The 17,319-nt window shown below is 33.0% G+C and overlaps 1 protein-coding gene across 1 annotated transcript in view; it reads right to left on the reverse strand.

Annotated features, from left to right (window-relative positions):
- Fur1 (Furin 1) overlaps positions 1-17,319 on the reverse strand; it is a 710,727-nt gene that overhangs the window by 28,436 nt on the left and 664,972 nt on the right. The window lies entirely within an intron of this gene.

The following is a 17,319-nucleotide window of genomic DNA, read 5'->3' on the forward strand; positions in this document are numbered from 1 at the left end:
TATGGTTATGGCGTTAGCGTTATAGTATGGCACCATTAATCGATTACATTGATTTCCATAAGGTAGGTTCGATCAGCTGTTTTATCTGGTTATCGTTTTTTGGTTATAAATCACCATTAATTGGTCCTTTAAGAAGCAGTCTTGTTACACTGCAGTTGTTGAATATAAAAAGGAATAAAATGTTGATCTCTTCTTAATAGCCACAATGAAGCTTTTCATATAAATGCGTTCAACGCAATCTTATGCATTCCAGTAACATTGTTACAATCGCGCAAGATGTTGCGTTTGTAAATATAAATGAAGTTCAGACTTAGCAATTGAACTTTATTTCGCCTTGTCCATATACATACAAAATTTCGCGAAGCACTATACAAGAAATATACTTGCTAACATATTTTGTCCTATTCATTTGTTAAATTGTAGTGTTTAACTTTGAAAAGTGCGACAGCACCCTTAGCCGAAGCAAATATCGAATTGTTCTTCTTACCCTTTGCTTGCAATAAAAGTTGAAAGATGGCTGCAATTGTCAAAAATTGTGTCTACCGAGCAAACCTCTTGTGATTGAATCATGCTTCCTGATAAATTTTACACACACACCACTACATATTTTTAATTTTTATATTTCCTTACTTGCTGTTTTTTGTTAATAATTTACTATTTAGTTGTTGTTTTTGTATTTCCCTATAATCCATCGCCTGCTAATTTTTTGCATTCTTTTATTTTGCTCCATAAGTTAGATTGTTATTTTAGCTATTTTTTAATATTATTTGGCTTTTTCTCTATTGTGCTTGCGCTTACTTTAATATTTATTGTTTAGAGTTTTATATTTATTTATTTATTTCTGATTGCACATACATACGTATATGTGACCCGGTCTATGAAAAGGTGGCTTATGACTAAAAAAAAAAGAAGAGCACAAACATCCTGAAGAAATGCATTGTTTATCTTTAACAGCTGTTTCACGCAATTTCTTTTTTGAGTCATAAGCCACCTTTTCATAGACCGGGTCACATATGTATATACACTTTTGTCCACGTGTATGTTCAATCATGTGCAGAAAGTAATTAAATAGTTGCTTAAGTGATAAGTACCAAAGCCTGAAAAGTAAAGTTTACGCAAAGGTCCAACAAAGAACATAGCAATAAAATAAAACAACAAAAACAACAACAAATTTTCTACTTAAATAAAAATGTATTTACATCGAGCTCTAGTTAGTTTAACGGCGGAATATACATACATTTGAATAAACCTTTGTTTGAAATTTTAGTTTCATTCCCGGAACGCCAACTTTCACCCTTCATTCAAAAATTTAACTCTAGATGTTCTGAATTTACCCAAAAACATAAACTCATTGCATTCAGAAGAATTTATTATGCTTTCTAAATCATTTCGCTGCACAGTTTTTAAACGGAAAAAAATTGGCGCCCAACGTTGGGCAATGTGCCATAAAACCGCAAAACTTAATATGCAGCCAGGAATATACGGCGAAATTATTCCCGCCGTAGCTTTTTAACATTTATCAGTTATTTTACAATATTATACATTGGCTAATTAAGACTCTGTGCTATTAAAACGTCGCATTACAACTAAGTTAGAGAGGAAATTACACTAAAAACCGAATAACCAGGCAAAAAAGATTAGTAATATCAGTCCCAGTTTTGTCGAATAGTACTGCGGATAGTCAAAGAGTATATCCCACATTAGTTTAGCTGCCATAGGGTGATTGAAAAAAAAGAAAGTTCAAAAATCCATCCGAAAATCGACTCTTATAAAAAGTCTAAAAACATATGCTGGTATATTGAAGACTGGTTATTAAGAATAACTCTATCAGCATTGAAGTTGTCTGTCACACAACACACTCTTATGACTGGCATGAGTCTACTAGAGGTGACATGTAGTTATAGAGTAAGGTGATTAGCATATCTTGTTAAACGTAGTATATTAGGTCTCCAGAAAAGTCAGTTGTAGGCATCTCGGCACTACATGCCCTAACTTGCCGAGGCTAAACGGTACCACGATAAATCTTTCTTCTGAAGCCCAAAACATCGTGGCATGAAACTCGCCACCAAATAAAGCAGAAATGCAGCACACTATCTATACCTGCGAAAAGGCCTTCGGGAGGAATTGGGCATTATCCCCGCATATTATCCATCGCATGTACAACACATTCATTCGAACGAACTAACGTATTGAGCAATTGGTTGGTGCGCTAGACAAAAAGAGCAATCAACATAGGATTGGTAAGATGCGATACCGTTGAATATCACAGGAAGGGTAAAGCGCTACTTTTCACTTAATGCCTCTACAATGCTGCAAAAAGGGGCTCTACAGCTTAGAGAACCCAACATGTGGAAATCAACCAAATACGGGCACGTGACGATATAAGATAACATGGCAAGGGCGTCCGGGATCATAATTGACCTAACGTCCGACACCGAGCACATCACGGCGTTTGTTGACTTCCCGGTGCAGAATATAAGATATCCTTTTAGAGAGGAATGTGAGGTAATCCTAGCGAGTCGCAGAGGCATAAAAATCTACAAAAACGTTTAGAAAATGAAAAATGATGCTGGAGCTGGAGTGTACTCAAAGTATCTGCAGGTACATAAATCAATCGTGCCGACTTCTTGAATCATGCAAGGTCTTCGAGGCCGAGGTCTTTGCCATAGCGAGGGCAGCTAGGATGCTTGAGGACAGTATGGTCCCAGAGACCAATGTGACGATCTTTTTCGCCCTAAAGGTACTAGAATCCAACGTAATAAAGTCGGATATCGTGAGGAGGTGTAGAGCTCCTAAGCGTCTCAACGTATTCTTTTGCTGGGTCCCTGGGCACAGTGAAATTGAAAGGAATTAATTTGCAGACGAGATGCTCAGGAAAATTTAAGAATGGGTCAACCGGATAGCTTAGTATCACCACCGCTGAGTTATCTTCTGAGGAAAATCGGGGAATATGAGATTAGGGCAACATATTTTCTTTGAACCTACTGGGATGGTTGCGGTGTCTCAAGGTGATTATGGCTATGTTTGGATAAGAAAGGAACCAGCTTCCATACTAAGCTAAGCAAATATGCAATGTATTACGACTGCAAAGTACTTACGAGTGTTATCACAGGTCATTGCGCTATTGCAGTGATGGCTCATACCAAAAAGCTCGCTCTGCAAAAGCTGCGAGGATGGGGAGAAAGAATAATCGAATCGACTGCAAACAAGATATCTCTGATTTCTGGGCACGCGGTTTTTCGACAGCCTTGCAGAGGTTGGGAAGGTGGCTGTTTCGCTCCCACTTCAATGGGGATTACTAGGAAATAATCTGGTTGTCACCACTCGGCACTCCCTGAGGACGCTCACAAAAATGTGTCCCCGTTGAAGTGTGGGAAATTCCCAAGCACGCATCAACATACAACCTAAGAGAAGAGCTCCGTAATTGTAAATTCCCCGAGATGATATATACCATTAGTTAGTGTGCTGAGATTAATCTGTAGCATAGTTACTCCAATCTGAACATAGTCTAATCGTAATAACATTAGGTATCGTTAATATTTTCCCGAGCTCTTAATATTTTCCTGAGCTGTTTAGATATTTTAGATTTCCGTTTATTTGATGAATTTTGTGGGCAAATCCACGTTATTATGATTGCTGAGTAGGATTATCGTAAACATAGTGATTGGGTGCTTTCAGCAAACACAAATTGTGTTGTTACGTTGCAAATATGTTTCCCTCAGTTGGGTGATAGAAACTTTGTTTTATTATTGTTATTTTTCACACTTCACATTAAGAGCAATCATTTTATTAATAACCAACCTTCTAAAATTTAAAAGAACTGCCAGCTGGCCGACTAAACACGTTGAGTGAATGTAGGGAAAAATACTGAACGGTGCGTTCATCAAGTTACCACTTAGAGACTGACAAACGGTTGTGTTCGCTGAAAGTGCCAATTGCTCGACAAAACGATTGTATACGATTTAAGGGCCAATTAATGGTGACTTATCCATAACCAGATAAAACAGTTGATCGAACCAACCTTATGGAAATCAATGTAATCAATTAATGGTGCTATACCATAACGCTAACGCCATAACCATACCATAGCCAACCAAATGGTTTTTGGTTTTTCGCCATATCCATAACCTAAAAATATTTGAGTTGTTGAATGTATTCACTTTTTATATATTTTATTTATTGTTTTGGATACGTTTTGACTAAGAGACTTATTGTTTGTGGAAAATATTTGTAATTTTTTGCGTTTTCCTAATTTTTATGAAAATGTCAGCTGTTTAAGGTTATGGCACCATTAATCGATCACAATGGAGATGGTTATGGATATGGGTATGGTTACGACTATGGCGTTAGGGTTAAGGAAGTTTAACTGGCTCTTTACAGATGCCGACGTATGTGAAAGAGAAAAGTAAAATTACTCACCAATAACGAAGTTAGGAGGTGTACTAATTATGTACGAGTATGTATGTATATTGAGTTGAAAATTTCAATTCAACTAGCAAACAAATATGTAAATATCAACAAATTTTAAAACGGGCTAAATATAGTAATTTATATATTTTAAATAAATAAAATAAAAAATAATAAAATATATTGTAGATTAAAGGATTATTAAAAAATCTTAAATTAAAAAAATTAAAAATGTTTAAGGCTAGCAATCCAAAAGTGCTGTAACCCTAGGCTAAAAAAATTGCGTATTCCCGTTTTTGCTTCGTTAGTCTACTCTACAAGTTAGATTTTACCTGGAGACAAAAATCTTTCAGATAGCTGCAACTGACATTTTCGTTTTTATCAAAACAGGATGACGAACCGCACCTTAAATTGTTAATTGTGAATATTTTGTAGAAGAAATCGCAAAAATCTATTGCGAATACATGAAAACTAGCCAAACAGCTGACGTTTGCTTACACTTTTTTCTATCACTTAACTTCAGTTAGCATGGAGAAAACGAAAATTTCGATAACTTTTAGTTAAGTGATTTACTGAAATGGTGAAAACGGCCTTCAGTAAGTAAGTAGTATTTTATACTAGTCACAGAACAGTCAGGTAATTAAATTATGGGTTACGCCATTTTTTCGTTGATAGCCTCAATAAAGAAAGTTGTTATTTGTGCATTAGTATACACTGCTGTGTTTGATTTTATATATGTATGTATATTGCTCAAGCATTTGACAAAAAAAGCTAATTAACTAATGAATAATATATTGACAAATTGTGCTAATTATTTCCTATAGATTATTTATAAATTAGTTGCCCACACGCATATATTACATATGTATGTACAAATTGCGTTCCTTTTTACTCATTTAATTGTCTGGTTACATAACGAGGTGAGGTTATATTAATAAAAAAAAAATATAAGGTTTGAATTGTTCTAATTATTAATGTACAGGGTGCAACAAAGAAAGCAAAGTAGCTATGAGCAAATTTAGCAATGTGTTGTGAATTAACTACATATCTACATATCTATATTTTTTGGTAAATCGAGAAGATCAAATTACAGTATGTACATATTGCAACGCATTTAGGGAAATCCTAGGTATTTTGGACCTTCTGCTAACGTTCGAATCGCTGAACTGTCGAATAAATAACTCCAATATTCAGTATTGCAATATGGGCTTTATTTAGTCTACTTTGGGAGTTGTACAATTATACTTCACAAAGGCGTGTTTAAATCAAACTGATTACTGATTCCTCAGTTTGCGCTGCTTTTATATTCTCGGTTTTCACCTAAGGTCTAGTAATTTCGTGAACAGTTCGAGAACAATTGTATCTCATGCTTGGTTACCAGCTATATATATTTGCGAGTAACTTCTGCGCCTGACGACTACATCTGTGTGTGTGAGATATCTCTTCGTCGCCTTCTCTAAATGCGTGTAAATGATGATTGATGTGTTTATGTACACAAGTGTGGCTTGCTTTAATGTTTTTGTTGTTGTAATTATTTACTAACATAGTGCATAGCATAGTGATGCTAATATTCACCACAATATGTATTTAATATTGAACTTTTTATACGGACTTAATGCGCAGTACATTAGGATAATACCGAACAAATTTCATAGATAAAGGTTATTATGTATATAAATGCTGTAAGTTGTTCCAACTAAATTATTTTTTAAATCCCCAAAAGAAGACGTGAAATAAACCTTGAAACTGGTAGGAAAACAACAACAACCTTTGTTTTAATTTACGGCCATTAATGCTCAACCCAGCAAACCTAAGTATAGTATTTACTATGATGAATATGAAGTGAAGTTAAAAATCTTATCAGTTATCAGTAGTTAACGAGTTCTGTACTCCCTGTCTTGAGGCGATAATAGACGTCCCAATCCGATTAGAAGAAATTAAAAGAAGACAGGAGCTACATATGATCCATCAAGCAGGAACACCGTGGTCAAAAGCGCGGAGCTGCAAAATTTCTAAGATCATGTGCAAAGCCTACGATATAAGACTCACAAAGTGGCTGATATCTCTAAGGAGAGAAGACTAAAGGCTCACGATGGGCATGCTAACTAGACACTGCTTTCTGGTGTCACATGCTTGTAAGTTAGGCATCGTTAGCAACACCTAGTGTGGAAAGTGCGAGCTACAGGCAGAAACGGTTGAGCATGTTCTGTGTTCGTGTTCTGCGCTCGCTAGGTCAAGGCTCCTAAAAACTTCTAGTATTTGTCAAGAGGACGGAATTATTCTATAATATAAGTCCTGGTACCTGATTGGAGGTCTCCCGTTTGGTCGTCAAACAAATTCCGGTTACACTATGGATACATTCAATCTATGTGAGGTCTTTATTGACCAGCCAGTTCAACCTAAACTAACCCTGTCTTGCTGTTCTCTGAAAAAAGCTTACGCGAAGCATCTAGTGACGTGCTCTCCACAGTTTGGAAATCAAGTGTTTCAGGAGAAGCTTTGAAAATTTACATTCGAATAGAAGCAATTGTATGATACGAAAATGTTGGTATTGATGGGTCAATATAAAATTTCGACAGTATTTGAAATGAGTTCGCAATACTTAAAAATTAAAAAGAAGTTAACTGATTGAAAATGGCATGGTTTAAAGATAGAAATATACAAATGACCCTAAGATTAAGTTCACACTTCCATTCTTAATTTACGCACAAACTGCATATGCACTAAGTATTTTCTGCCTCGTGAAACCTATCCGGGTAATAGGAATAAAACTATCAAGCTTATAGCAAATCAAGAATGAATAGGAAAGATCGTATTTTTTGCCACCACTGTGCTAAGTAAAGTCAAGGTTCCTCTGTGAGCCAAAGTAAACTATTTTTTCTTCATATTTTAATAGCTTCTGTCCTTGAAAGAGATAAAAAAATAGATTTTTATTCACTTGTTTCATGCTGTAAACAAATCAACAATGAAAAATAACTTAACAAAAATACATATCTAATTTGAACGCACCTGGCTTACGAGTATTTGAAACTAAAAATGTTTAGACGTACTTTGAACGTATTTTTAGGTAAAAAATATATCCTGAAGATGGTCATCATATTAGCTGCACCCAAATGGTTAATGTTTTTTTTAAATTCTTTTTTTAGTGTATATGTACTTTTTATTAATTCTTTGCTGCACCCTGTATTTTCAAAAGCAATTATATAATTTAGTTATTTTTTAAGCTGCTAATATTTTTTCAAATATTAAAATATTCTTAAAATAAATTAAAATTAAATTCGGTTATTTACTTAGTGTCGGTGTGTGGTAGTGGTTTAACAAAAATAACAACAAAAAGGCAACAAATAAAAATAATTATTATAATGAAGTAAATCAACTTAATTAAGCATTTAGTAAACAAATAAACTCAAACGCACAAACATATTTTTGTATTAAAAAGAGAATCAAATTATGTAAAAAATTAATTATAACATAAAATTAGATCAACAGTTTTTTGATGCAAAAAATCAAAAAAAAATTATAGTTAAAATTCAATAGACGTTAATACACCAGTACTTGAATTTACAAACATTTTGCAAGAAACACGCTATCGCTTATTGGGTTAAACGACAATTTTCTGTGCCTTCCGTTCTTTATGATATAACGAATATAAGAATACAATACGCGCTATTTATCGTTCTTGTGACTGCTTTATAGTTAAGTCTTGTATGGATGGAAAAACATGTTATAAATTTTTTTATCTAACGACTGAGCCGTCCGATTTATTCATGGTATATAAGGGTGGAGCGAAAAAATAGTTTCTCAACTTTATTTTTATGATGCAAAGTGAAACTTTTTTTGCAATAAAGTTTGTTTGTTTTATAACGTATACTTATTGCATTATATTTTAATTAAAAAAATTTGCAAAAAATAAATTGTTTAGCACTTTCTTTTTTTTAATGTAGGAATATTTATTTTCGAAATTTTTTTTTAGGTTTTCGAAATAGAACATTATTTTTATTTGAAAGCAATTAATTTGATAAGTTTGTAATACATTTTTTTGAGTACATTTTGCTGCGTGAAATATATAATTTTAAATATTTTTTGTTATTGCTATTTAGGATCGTATTTTTATGTAAACTTTAAAATTTATCAGCCTCGTAAGCTTAAATTTTGTTCATATATATTTTTTTCTGACGCATAAACCATAAAGCTTACATGAGAAAACGGCCCTTAAATTATTTCAATTTCAGAGCAATATTTTTTCGAATATTTCGAATTTTTTTTGTTGCAATTACAAATGAAACATATTGCGTCTTGTTTAGACTGGAATTAAAATTTATAGTTTCTGTTTTGATTGTAACAGTTGCAATCTTCAATAATTTCAAACTTATTGGTTGTAATCACGGGTTGTTTACAATCCTGGATTTCATTAAAATTACAATCATCGATTATTTAGAAAAAATCGTTTGCTATCAAGTGTAAGCTGCATTCATTGAAGTTTCTAGTCAACAAAATAGTAACTCAAAATTTTAATAATAACAATCACTAAATTTAAGTACTTTATTGTGCAATTAATTTTTATTGCAATCAGAATTGATAGCTTTTACGGGCAGTAAATCTCAATAATGTGTTACTGATTGCAAGCACGGTTTGATTGTTAAGAAATTGCAATCTTTAACTTAAAAAAAAATGTTTTAATTTTGATTGTAAAAAGTGCTATTTTTGTGAATGCAATTAATCGAAAATACGAATCACTCCAGTTTTTTTGTACTAAATTAAATTGCGTTGGCATCTGTGTTGATTGGAATCAAATTTGTTTACTTTTATTTTGAGTGAAGTGAGAATCTGCATTTATTTTCAATTAATTGATTGCCGTTACACTTGCTTGTATAGAAATTGTGATTCCTGTCAATTTTAAATAACAATCACTTGAGCTTAGTGAGAATAAATAATAAGAATGACTTTCAAGTACAACGGCTTTAAATGCTTTCAGCGAATTAGTGAAGCGCTTATACTTCATAAAGCAAAATTCCAGTATTTATTTATTCTGATTGAAAAAATAGCAAACATTGTAATTGCAATCAATAGGAAACAACAATCAAAATAAATTTTTCCAAATATACAATAAATTAACAATCCAAATCGTTTGTGCTTTTCTTGACTAAAATGGTATGCATTTATTTAAAAGTAACTGATTAAAAATTCTGATTGCAGTCAATTAAAAAACAATCACTTGAGTTCGGTAGGAATAAAGAACAATAATACCTTTGCGAAACAAAGGCTTTGAGTGAACAAGTGTAGCTTGTAGTGCATTGTACTAAGTAAAACAAAAATCCAGTAATCTCTGTGATTGCAATTAATTTATAATTAAAACTTTGAAGCTATTGCAATCGGCATAATTTCAAAAGATTTACTGATAATTAAATTGATTGCAATAGATGGTTGCTGATTGATTGTAGATTGTAATTTTAAAAACATAATAAAAGCAAATGAATTTGATTGCAATCAAGTGATTGCTTGTTTACGCCACTGATACTGCTATAGAGACTTTCAATTTAAACAATTTGAAGCATGCAAGATATGTATGTAATTCAATAGAACGGTTACAGCACAAAAAAAATTAAATATTTATGCAATTTAAATTACAGCTAACATCTTACTTTAATTTATAAGCAATGTATTGACTTGTTATTTACTATATTATAATCAAATTATGTTTGATATGTTAATTATAAACAACAAAAAAGCTAGATATGGAATATTAAATAGACTGCTTAAGTATAACTAAGCTGAAAGGGCAAAACAATCAATTGTATGCCTAAAGGCATTTGAATAATTGTAAAAATATATGTAGATAATAAATATTTAAACATTTGGTAAATATACACTAAATCAAGCGAAGTCTACTTTTAGGCGCTTAATCACAGCGAAGCAGAATTTCGCAATTCAACGCTTAATTAGTATCTACAAGCAAAATAGCCCCTTCAGCTTTTCTTATGCACATACGATATGTACATACTATATTTTAATGTTTGTTTGGTTGTAAATATGTATATTTGATTTTCATTACATTGCGTGTTGCTGCGAGCTTAAATAAATAACTATTGTCGTTAAATGCAATTATATATAATTACGTAAGGGATAAATAACAAATGCACGTATGTATGTATGCATGTATGTGTTAATGTATTGTATTTCCCATAATTGAGTATATATGTATATTCAAAATTATAAATGTAGTTAACGTAAAATTGCATATGTACGCTTGTAATTAATATTGCACTCAAGTTACTTTTGATTATTGAGGAATCCGTAAATATATATTTTTTATTGATTAAAATCCTTAAAAACTACAACTAAGTATTTAGATAAACAAGTTTTGCGTTTAAAACAGGACTCAGAAAACCAGCGAAATACTTATGGTTTTAAGAACTCACTTATCGTTTCTTCAAAATCTCAAAATCTACTTCTCCCTTATATTTCACCCACTCATGAACGAGCATTTGAATAGTTTTGAAGTAAGTATTATTTGTATTGATCTATCATTTACATCCCTGTCGTTCTAGTAGTGGCAACATACCCAATTCGACAAGCACTTTTTCATGGCCCAATTACTATGCCCACCAGCGAGCTGCAATTATTCATGTTTTAAGGTTATTAGTGGACTAACCAAAAAATTAGTATTAGTGCGTGCACAAACAAAGAATATCAAGCACTTATATCCACTAAAACACATTTACATAGTCATGCTTCATAAAATGAATAACCGCTCATAAGCCACGAAGCAGTTCAGTACTCAATTGTCTTATTGAGCAAGAAAGTCAACTCTGTTATATGAAAACAGTAATTTGAATCAGTATGACTAACAGTACAATAAAATGAATATAGTCATATCAGTCTTCTGACGCTAGCAACACAACGATGTACACGAAACTAAACTGAATACAGCGCTAAAGAAAAACTGATAATAAACGAAGTATACAGTGTATTACACACGAAACCAACATGCTACAGAGTTAAAGCGACTATGATTTCAGTTTATACTCAACAATGTCATATACATATGTATGGGACATATGTGTTGCGGGCACTCGTATGTATTTTCTATTTTATGTGCTAGTTACTCATAGTATTTGTCTGTACTTGACTAAGTACGCATTTAGACACAATTTTTTGGCTCATGACTGAGTGCACTGATTTTATTAGTACTAAAAGCAGACCTCTGATGCCCACTATAAAACCTTGTGATAGATTTTTCTCATGCCATTTAGCTTACAATGTGGGCGATGTTTGAGATACCTCAAACTCTGCAGTGTATGGCAGGACGCCCTTGCTGTAAGGGCAAGGGTGTGATATTGCTACATGTGGCAGGCGCCACTTCAAAAGGCATATAATGCGTAACGTGCAGATGCCTAGTGACAGACCTGCAGAGCTACAGGAATATTTATTGCTCCGAGTTTTCAAATGATGCGAAATTGAATGGCTTACTATATTACAGCACATTAAGCAAAAAACGAAATATCCAAATAAGAAAGAATAAGCAGGGCCTGCCACAGTATGCCCACAGAAGTTTGAGTTTAATTAAGACACATCCACACATTCTTTTCCACGCAGTCACCATAACCTCCTACAGACCCGGGCTTTTCTATAGATAAGCTGTGCTTCAACATAAAGAGTTACCGACTACCGAAAAGAAACGGAAGCCTCGAACCTCATCCATCTGTCAGCCTTTCCCTCCGAAGCCTTATCTTAAAATTTTTTTTTTGCAACAACCTTCGTTCAAATAACGACAGATAAATTAAATCCGACATACTTTTTGTTTTTAGCCGGAATAAGTCTTAAAATGGAATGAATCGGTATATGACCATGCCCCCTTTTCATATATCAAATATTTCTTATAAATAAAATTTCTCGAGACTTCAGCATTTAATTAAGCTTTTATATTCAAATTTTTCAAGAGGTTTGTTTACGTAGAGCTTAGGAAATCTGCACTGCATTGAACAAAATTCGACAAAATAGTCGGGTGATAGTTCCGAAATTGCGCCGAAATAATCCCGAAATAATACCCAAATTATCTCTAAAACATTGCCAAACGATTCCTACATAGTTCCGAAATCCTTCTAAGTTAATTCCCGATTAATCTCTAAAACCTATCAATAATGGTTCCCAAAGTATCCCAGAACATTCCATAAATAGAGCCGAATTGATTCCGAAAACAAACCCAAAATAATAAGTGGTCTTCAAATGCCCTAAAACATTATTTCAAAGAAGTTCCGTAAGAATTTAAAGCAAACAAGAAAAGATCCCAAAAATTTCCGAAAATAGTCCAAAGGAGGGAGGAGAGGCTGGCACAATGCTTAGACCTCAAGTAGACTCAAATTTGAGAAACAGTTTTAAAAGGGTTAGTATTTAAAAAATTTTTTACTTGTTAGGTTAGAAAATGTCTTGATGAGTTCTACGAGTTATCAGTTTTAAATAAATGAATTTACCAAGTGCAAAAAAAAAAAAAAACAAAAACCACTGAGCGATGAAATACGAAGGAGCGAACAAGCATTATGCTTTTTCAATATGAATTTTATTTTTTGAGGGTTTTGTTTTGCAGTGTTTACATGTGCTTTTCTAGAAAATATGCTCTGCTACTGCTCCGGCTCTGAACATGAACAGAGCATAGAGCAGAGCTGTGGCGGAGATAGCATTTCTCATGCTCTGGTATTGGGCTACGTCGTGTTATGGAGCGGAGCAATAAACAGAATAAAAACTCCTTGAAAAATTCTAACTGTAGAGTTTTTAAATGATAAGAAAGTGACCACTTTTTTATGCTACTGCTCTGCTCTATGCTCTGTTTATGTTCAGAACCGGAGCAATAGCAGAAAAAAGAACTACAGACTAATCTTAATAAAAATAATATGAAAAGATTTGATATTATAAAAGTGATATATATTTCAATGAGTTTTTAGAAAAGAGTATTAAATTTTTTCAACTCACAATAAATAGAAACAAATTTTTCACGAGTTTTGCTGAAATTAGTGAAAAAGATAAATATTGAATTTATCAATGAGGAGATTTTCTGAACCCTGGGTTAAAAGCTCAAATCAAAATTTTGAACGGATTCATATTTTGTGTTTAGACCAAATGCCTTTCTAATCATTAATTCATTGATTTTTTCAAACACAATTTTATTTTCTCCTTTTCGGTAAGAGCATTTTTGTTTTAAATAAATTAAAATTTGCTGATACATGATTTGCAACTAATATTGGTATTTCGTAATCAATTATTTGTTGGAGTTTTTTCTTGTTAAACTTTTAAATGCTGCGTTAATATATGATGAAGTATATAAATAAATTTTAAATCTTGTCAATCAAATTTTTTAGCAAATATGAAAATGTTGATTTTTGATTAATTAAATTGTACAATGATATGAAATATAGTAAGCGCAAAAAGTGGTAATGTGCAAATGCGATTCAAATGCCACAAGCGCTAATAGAATAACATGTTTTTATTTGTGTTACGTTATTAGTTTTCTTTTAATTATAGCATATTTTCACAATATTTTTATTTAATTTTTTTTACTTAAAAATGTTTGAAACGCAGGAACTTTTTGCCTAAATATTTTTTTAATATTACCTTCTTTCTATAAATTGTATTTGCGAAAATTAAAGTTTTTTATTTTTATTAATATTTTTTTTGTTGTACACCCTTAACCTACATTATTTAGCTTACGCTATTTGACTGCCTAAGTTTAGATTGCAATCCCTACCACCAATAGATGTGCGTTTATAACTAAAGTGCTTTAAGTAAGTTTGGCGCAAACTTTCTGTTAACGACACAAGTAAACTACGAACATATGCGCTAGAAGAGAAAAATGATTTGTTTTATAAAATAATGCATATTTATGATTATTTTTCGACTTTTATTCATCTCTTTATTGATTTTCCCATATTTACTAAAATATTAAAAAATACTTTTAAAAAAGTAAGATATATTTTATTTTTTATATGAAGAAAATCTTCAAAAAAAATTGTCAAAATTCAATGCCAATTTTGAGAGATTTCAATCTTACACTTTGTCAAGCTAAAATGAGTTGAACTACAAAACCAGAATATATGTACATACTTAAAACATTTCCAAAATTTTAAATAAAACTTTGGACTTTTTGATAGCAGATCAAATGTATATTGTATTTGTTTTTATAGAAATTAGGCTAAATTTTGACCAATGAGGTGTCTTAGTGCAAGAGAACCACTATGACCAATTTTTTTGCTAAACTCAACCCTGATGAAGCTAAGGAGCTTGGCGAAACGCTGGTCATAGCAGTGAAGTTTCTCTTGCACTTAAGCACCTCATTGGTTTAAAATTAGCCTAATTTCTATAAATGTTTGAAGATTTTCTTGAAGAATTTTTAAAAACATCTCGAATTTTCTAAGTTTTTGAGAACGTTTTCGAAATTTGTTAACATAGTTTTACCAAGATGATTCATTAAAGTTTTTTGTTTAACTAGCGAAAATAAAAAATGTAGAAAAGAGCTGGTACAATTTGCAATTCATGTTTGCTGCTATTATTTTACTCACAGCTGCATGCGCATTAGGGTGTTTGTTGTTAGTTGAAAATGGGAGGCATAAAATTTGTTGATGGAAGAAACATTTGCCAAATTTTTTGATAAAACATCAAAAAAAATGTATTTATGTTGCTAAAAATTATATCTTTTTCCAACAATAAACCCAAAAAAGGGACATAAACATATATTTAAGAAACAAAAAGCTTAAAAAAAAGACAAAAAAAAGGAAATTGGAAGATGTGTAACAGTCCAAGAAAGTGAGAAAATTTTTATAACTTTGGTAAATCCTAATTTATATACAATAAAATTTTTATATGAAAAAAATAATCTGGTAAAATATGAAAAGATAACAAAAAAATTATGCAAAATTAAAGACATGAATAAATAAAAGAATCATAAAAAAATTAATGAGAAACTGAAAATAAAATAAAAAACTGAATTTTGAAATAATACAAAAACTATAAGAAAAAGAAATTATAGAAAAAAATCACGCAAAATTAAAAAAATGTTAATGAATAAAGACAACACCCAAAAAAACATTAATAAAAAATTGAATTTATTGGTTAAAATGATGTGAAAAAATAAGCATCCAATAATAAATCTATATTAAAAAAAAAAAAAATAAAAATATAAATAAGAAAAAAAAATCTGCTAAAATTTGGTGAGATAAAACAAAAAAAAAACCTATGCGAAATTAAAGATATGGATAAATAAAGACTAATGAAAACAAAAAGGATTTAAAAGAAATTTAGATAAAATACAAAAATAAATAATTAAAATTTCTTGATAAAAGTTTACAAATGTATGAATTAAAAAAACTAAAACAAAATATAATAACAAAAATTTAGTAACTAAAAAAAATTAATAGCATTTACAACCCATTTTTTTTTTTTTTTTTTTTTTTTTTTTTTTTTTTTTTTAGAATGGACAATACTAATACGAATCCGCCAAGGATGGGGTGCGGAAGAAGAGCGCTTTTGATGGAAATCCGTCAAATCAATATTCAGCACTCTAAGGCGGCTTCCGCAAATTTGTTGCTCTGCCTTGAAAAAGGCGGAGTGGATATAGTCCTTGTCCAGGAGCCGTGGCTGAGTAGTAACGGCAGTAAGATTTCTGGATTAAGGACTGGAAAATTCAACACCTTGGTGCATGCGGAGGCAAGTAGGCCTAGATCCTGTGTGCTTGTTAAAAAAGAGATTAAAGCTTTTATTCTCTCTAATTTAAGCAATGCTGACGTAACCACGGTCTGCCTCGAGCGAGGAAGTAATGAAATGTGGGTGGTCTCAGCGTACATGCCCCACGGGGACGTAGTGGGACCACCACCTGCGATACTGGGTGAAATCACCGCTGAAGCAAGGCGGAGAGGTGTTGGCGTGATCATCGGTGCCGATGCAAATGCCCATCATAGCATTTGGGGAAGCTCGGATACCAACACTAGAGGTGAGTCTTTATTTACTTTTATTGTAGATGAGGGACTTTGTATATGTAATAGGGGGAATGACCCGACTTTTATTACTGCGTTAAGGGAGGAGGTCCTGGACCTCACCCTGGTTAGTAGAGAACTGGAAGGTCGGATATCTGGATGGAGGGTTCTCAACGAGCACTCCTTCTCTGATCACCGATATATTCAGTTCTCAGTGAACGAAGAACGTCCCGGTAAAATATCTTTTAGGAACCCTAAAAGTACTAACTGGGACTTGTATTGTAGGAAGCTGGGAGAGCTACTGCCTGCGGTGCCTATCATTAGTTCGGGCCTGTCCGAATCTGAGATAGACGTTCTGGTGGAAAACTTCACCTCGGCAAGCAATAGCGCCTTTCAGCTGTCCTGCCCATTGAAAACTTACAGGGGGAAGGGCAAGCCGCCCTGGTGGTCGGATTCTCTTGACGACCTAAGAGCGTCCAGTCGGCGGCTCTTCAACAGAGCCAGGAGGAGTAAATTACCCTCGGACTGGGAGCTCTATAAGGTGAGTCTGGGGATTTATAAATATGAAATAAGGATAGCCAAGCGAGATGCATGGCGAAGCTTCTGCGAAAACGTAGAAGGCTGCAATGAATCCGCGAGATTTAGAAAAATACTCTCTAGGAACCCCGCTCCTCTGGGGTATCTGAGAGATGATGGTGGGGACTGGTCGATGAGTAGCGAGGAGTCCCTAAGGCTTTTACTGGACAATCATTTTCCCGATGTCCGAGTTGCGCAGGGATCTTCGCCTGCATGGTCGGCGGTCGTTGGCCATGCAGAAGTGCCTGCCATTCCAATACGGGAAAGTCAGATAACCTGGGCTATAGGGTCGTTCAAGCCCTATAAGTCTCCGGGCCCGGATGGAATCATTCCTGCGCAGCTTCAAAGGTCTTTGGGGATTTCCTGCCGCTGGTTG

This window comes from Eurosta solidaginis, chromosome 1, assembly GCF_040869045.1.
Source record: "Eurosta solidaginis isolate ZX-2024a chromosome 1, ASM4086904v1, whole genome shotgun sequence".
Taxonomy (NCBI): Eukaryota; Metazoa; Arthropoda; class Insecta; order Diptera; family Tephritidae; genus Eurosta; species Eurosta solidaginis.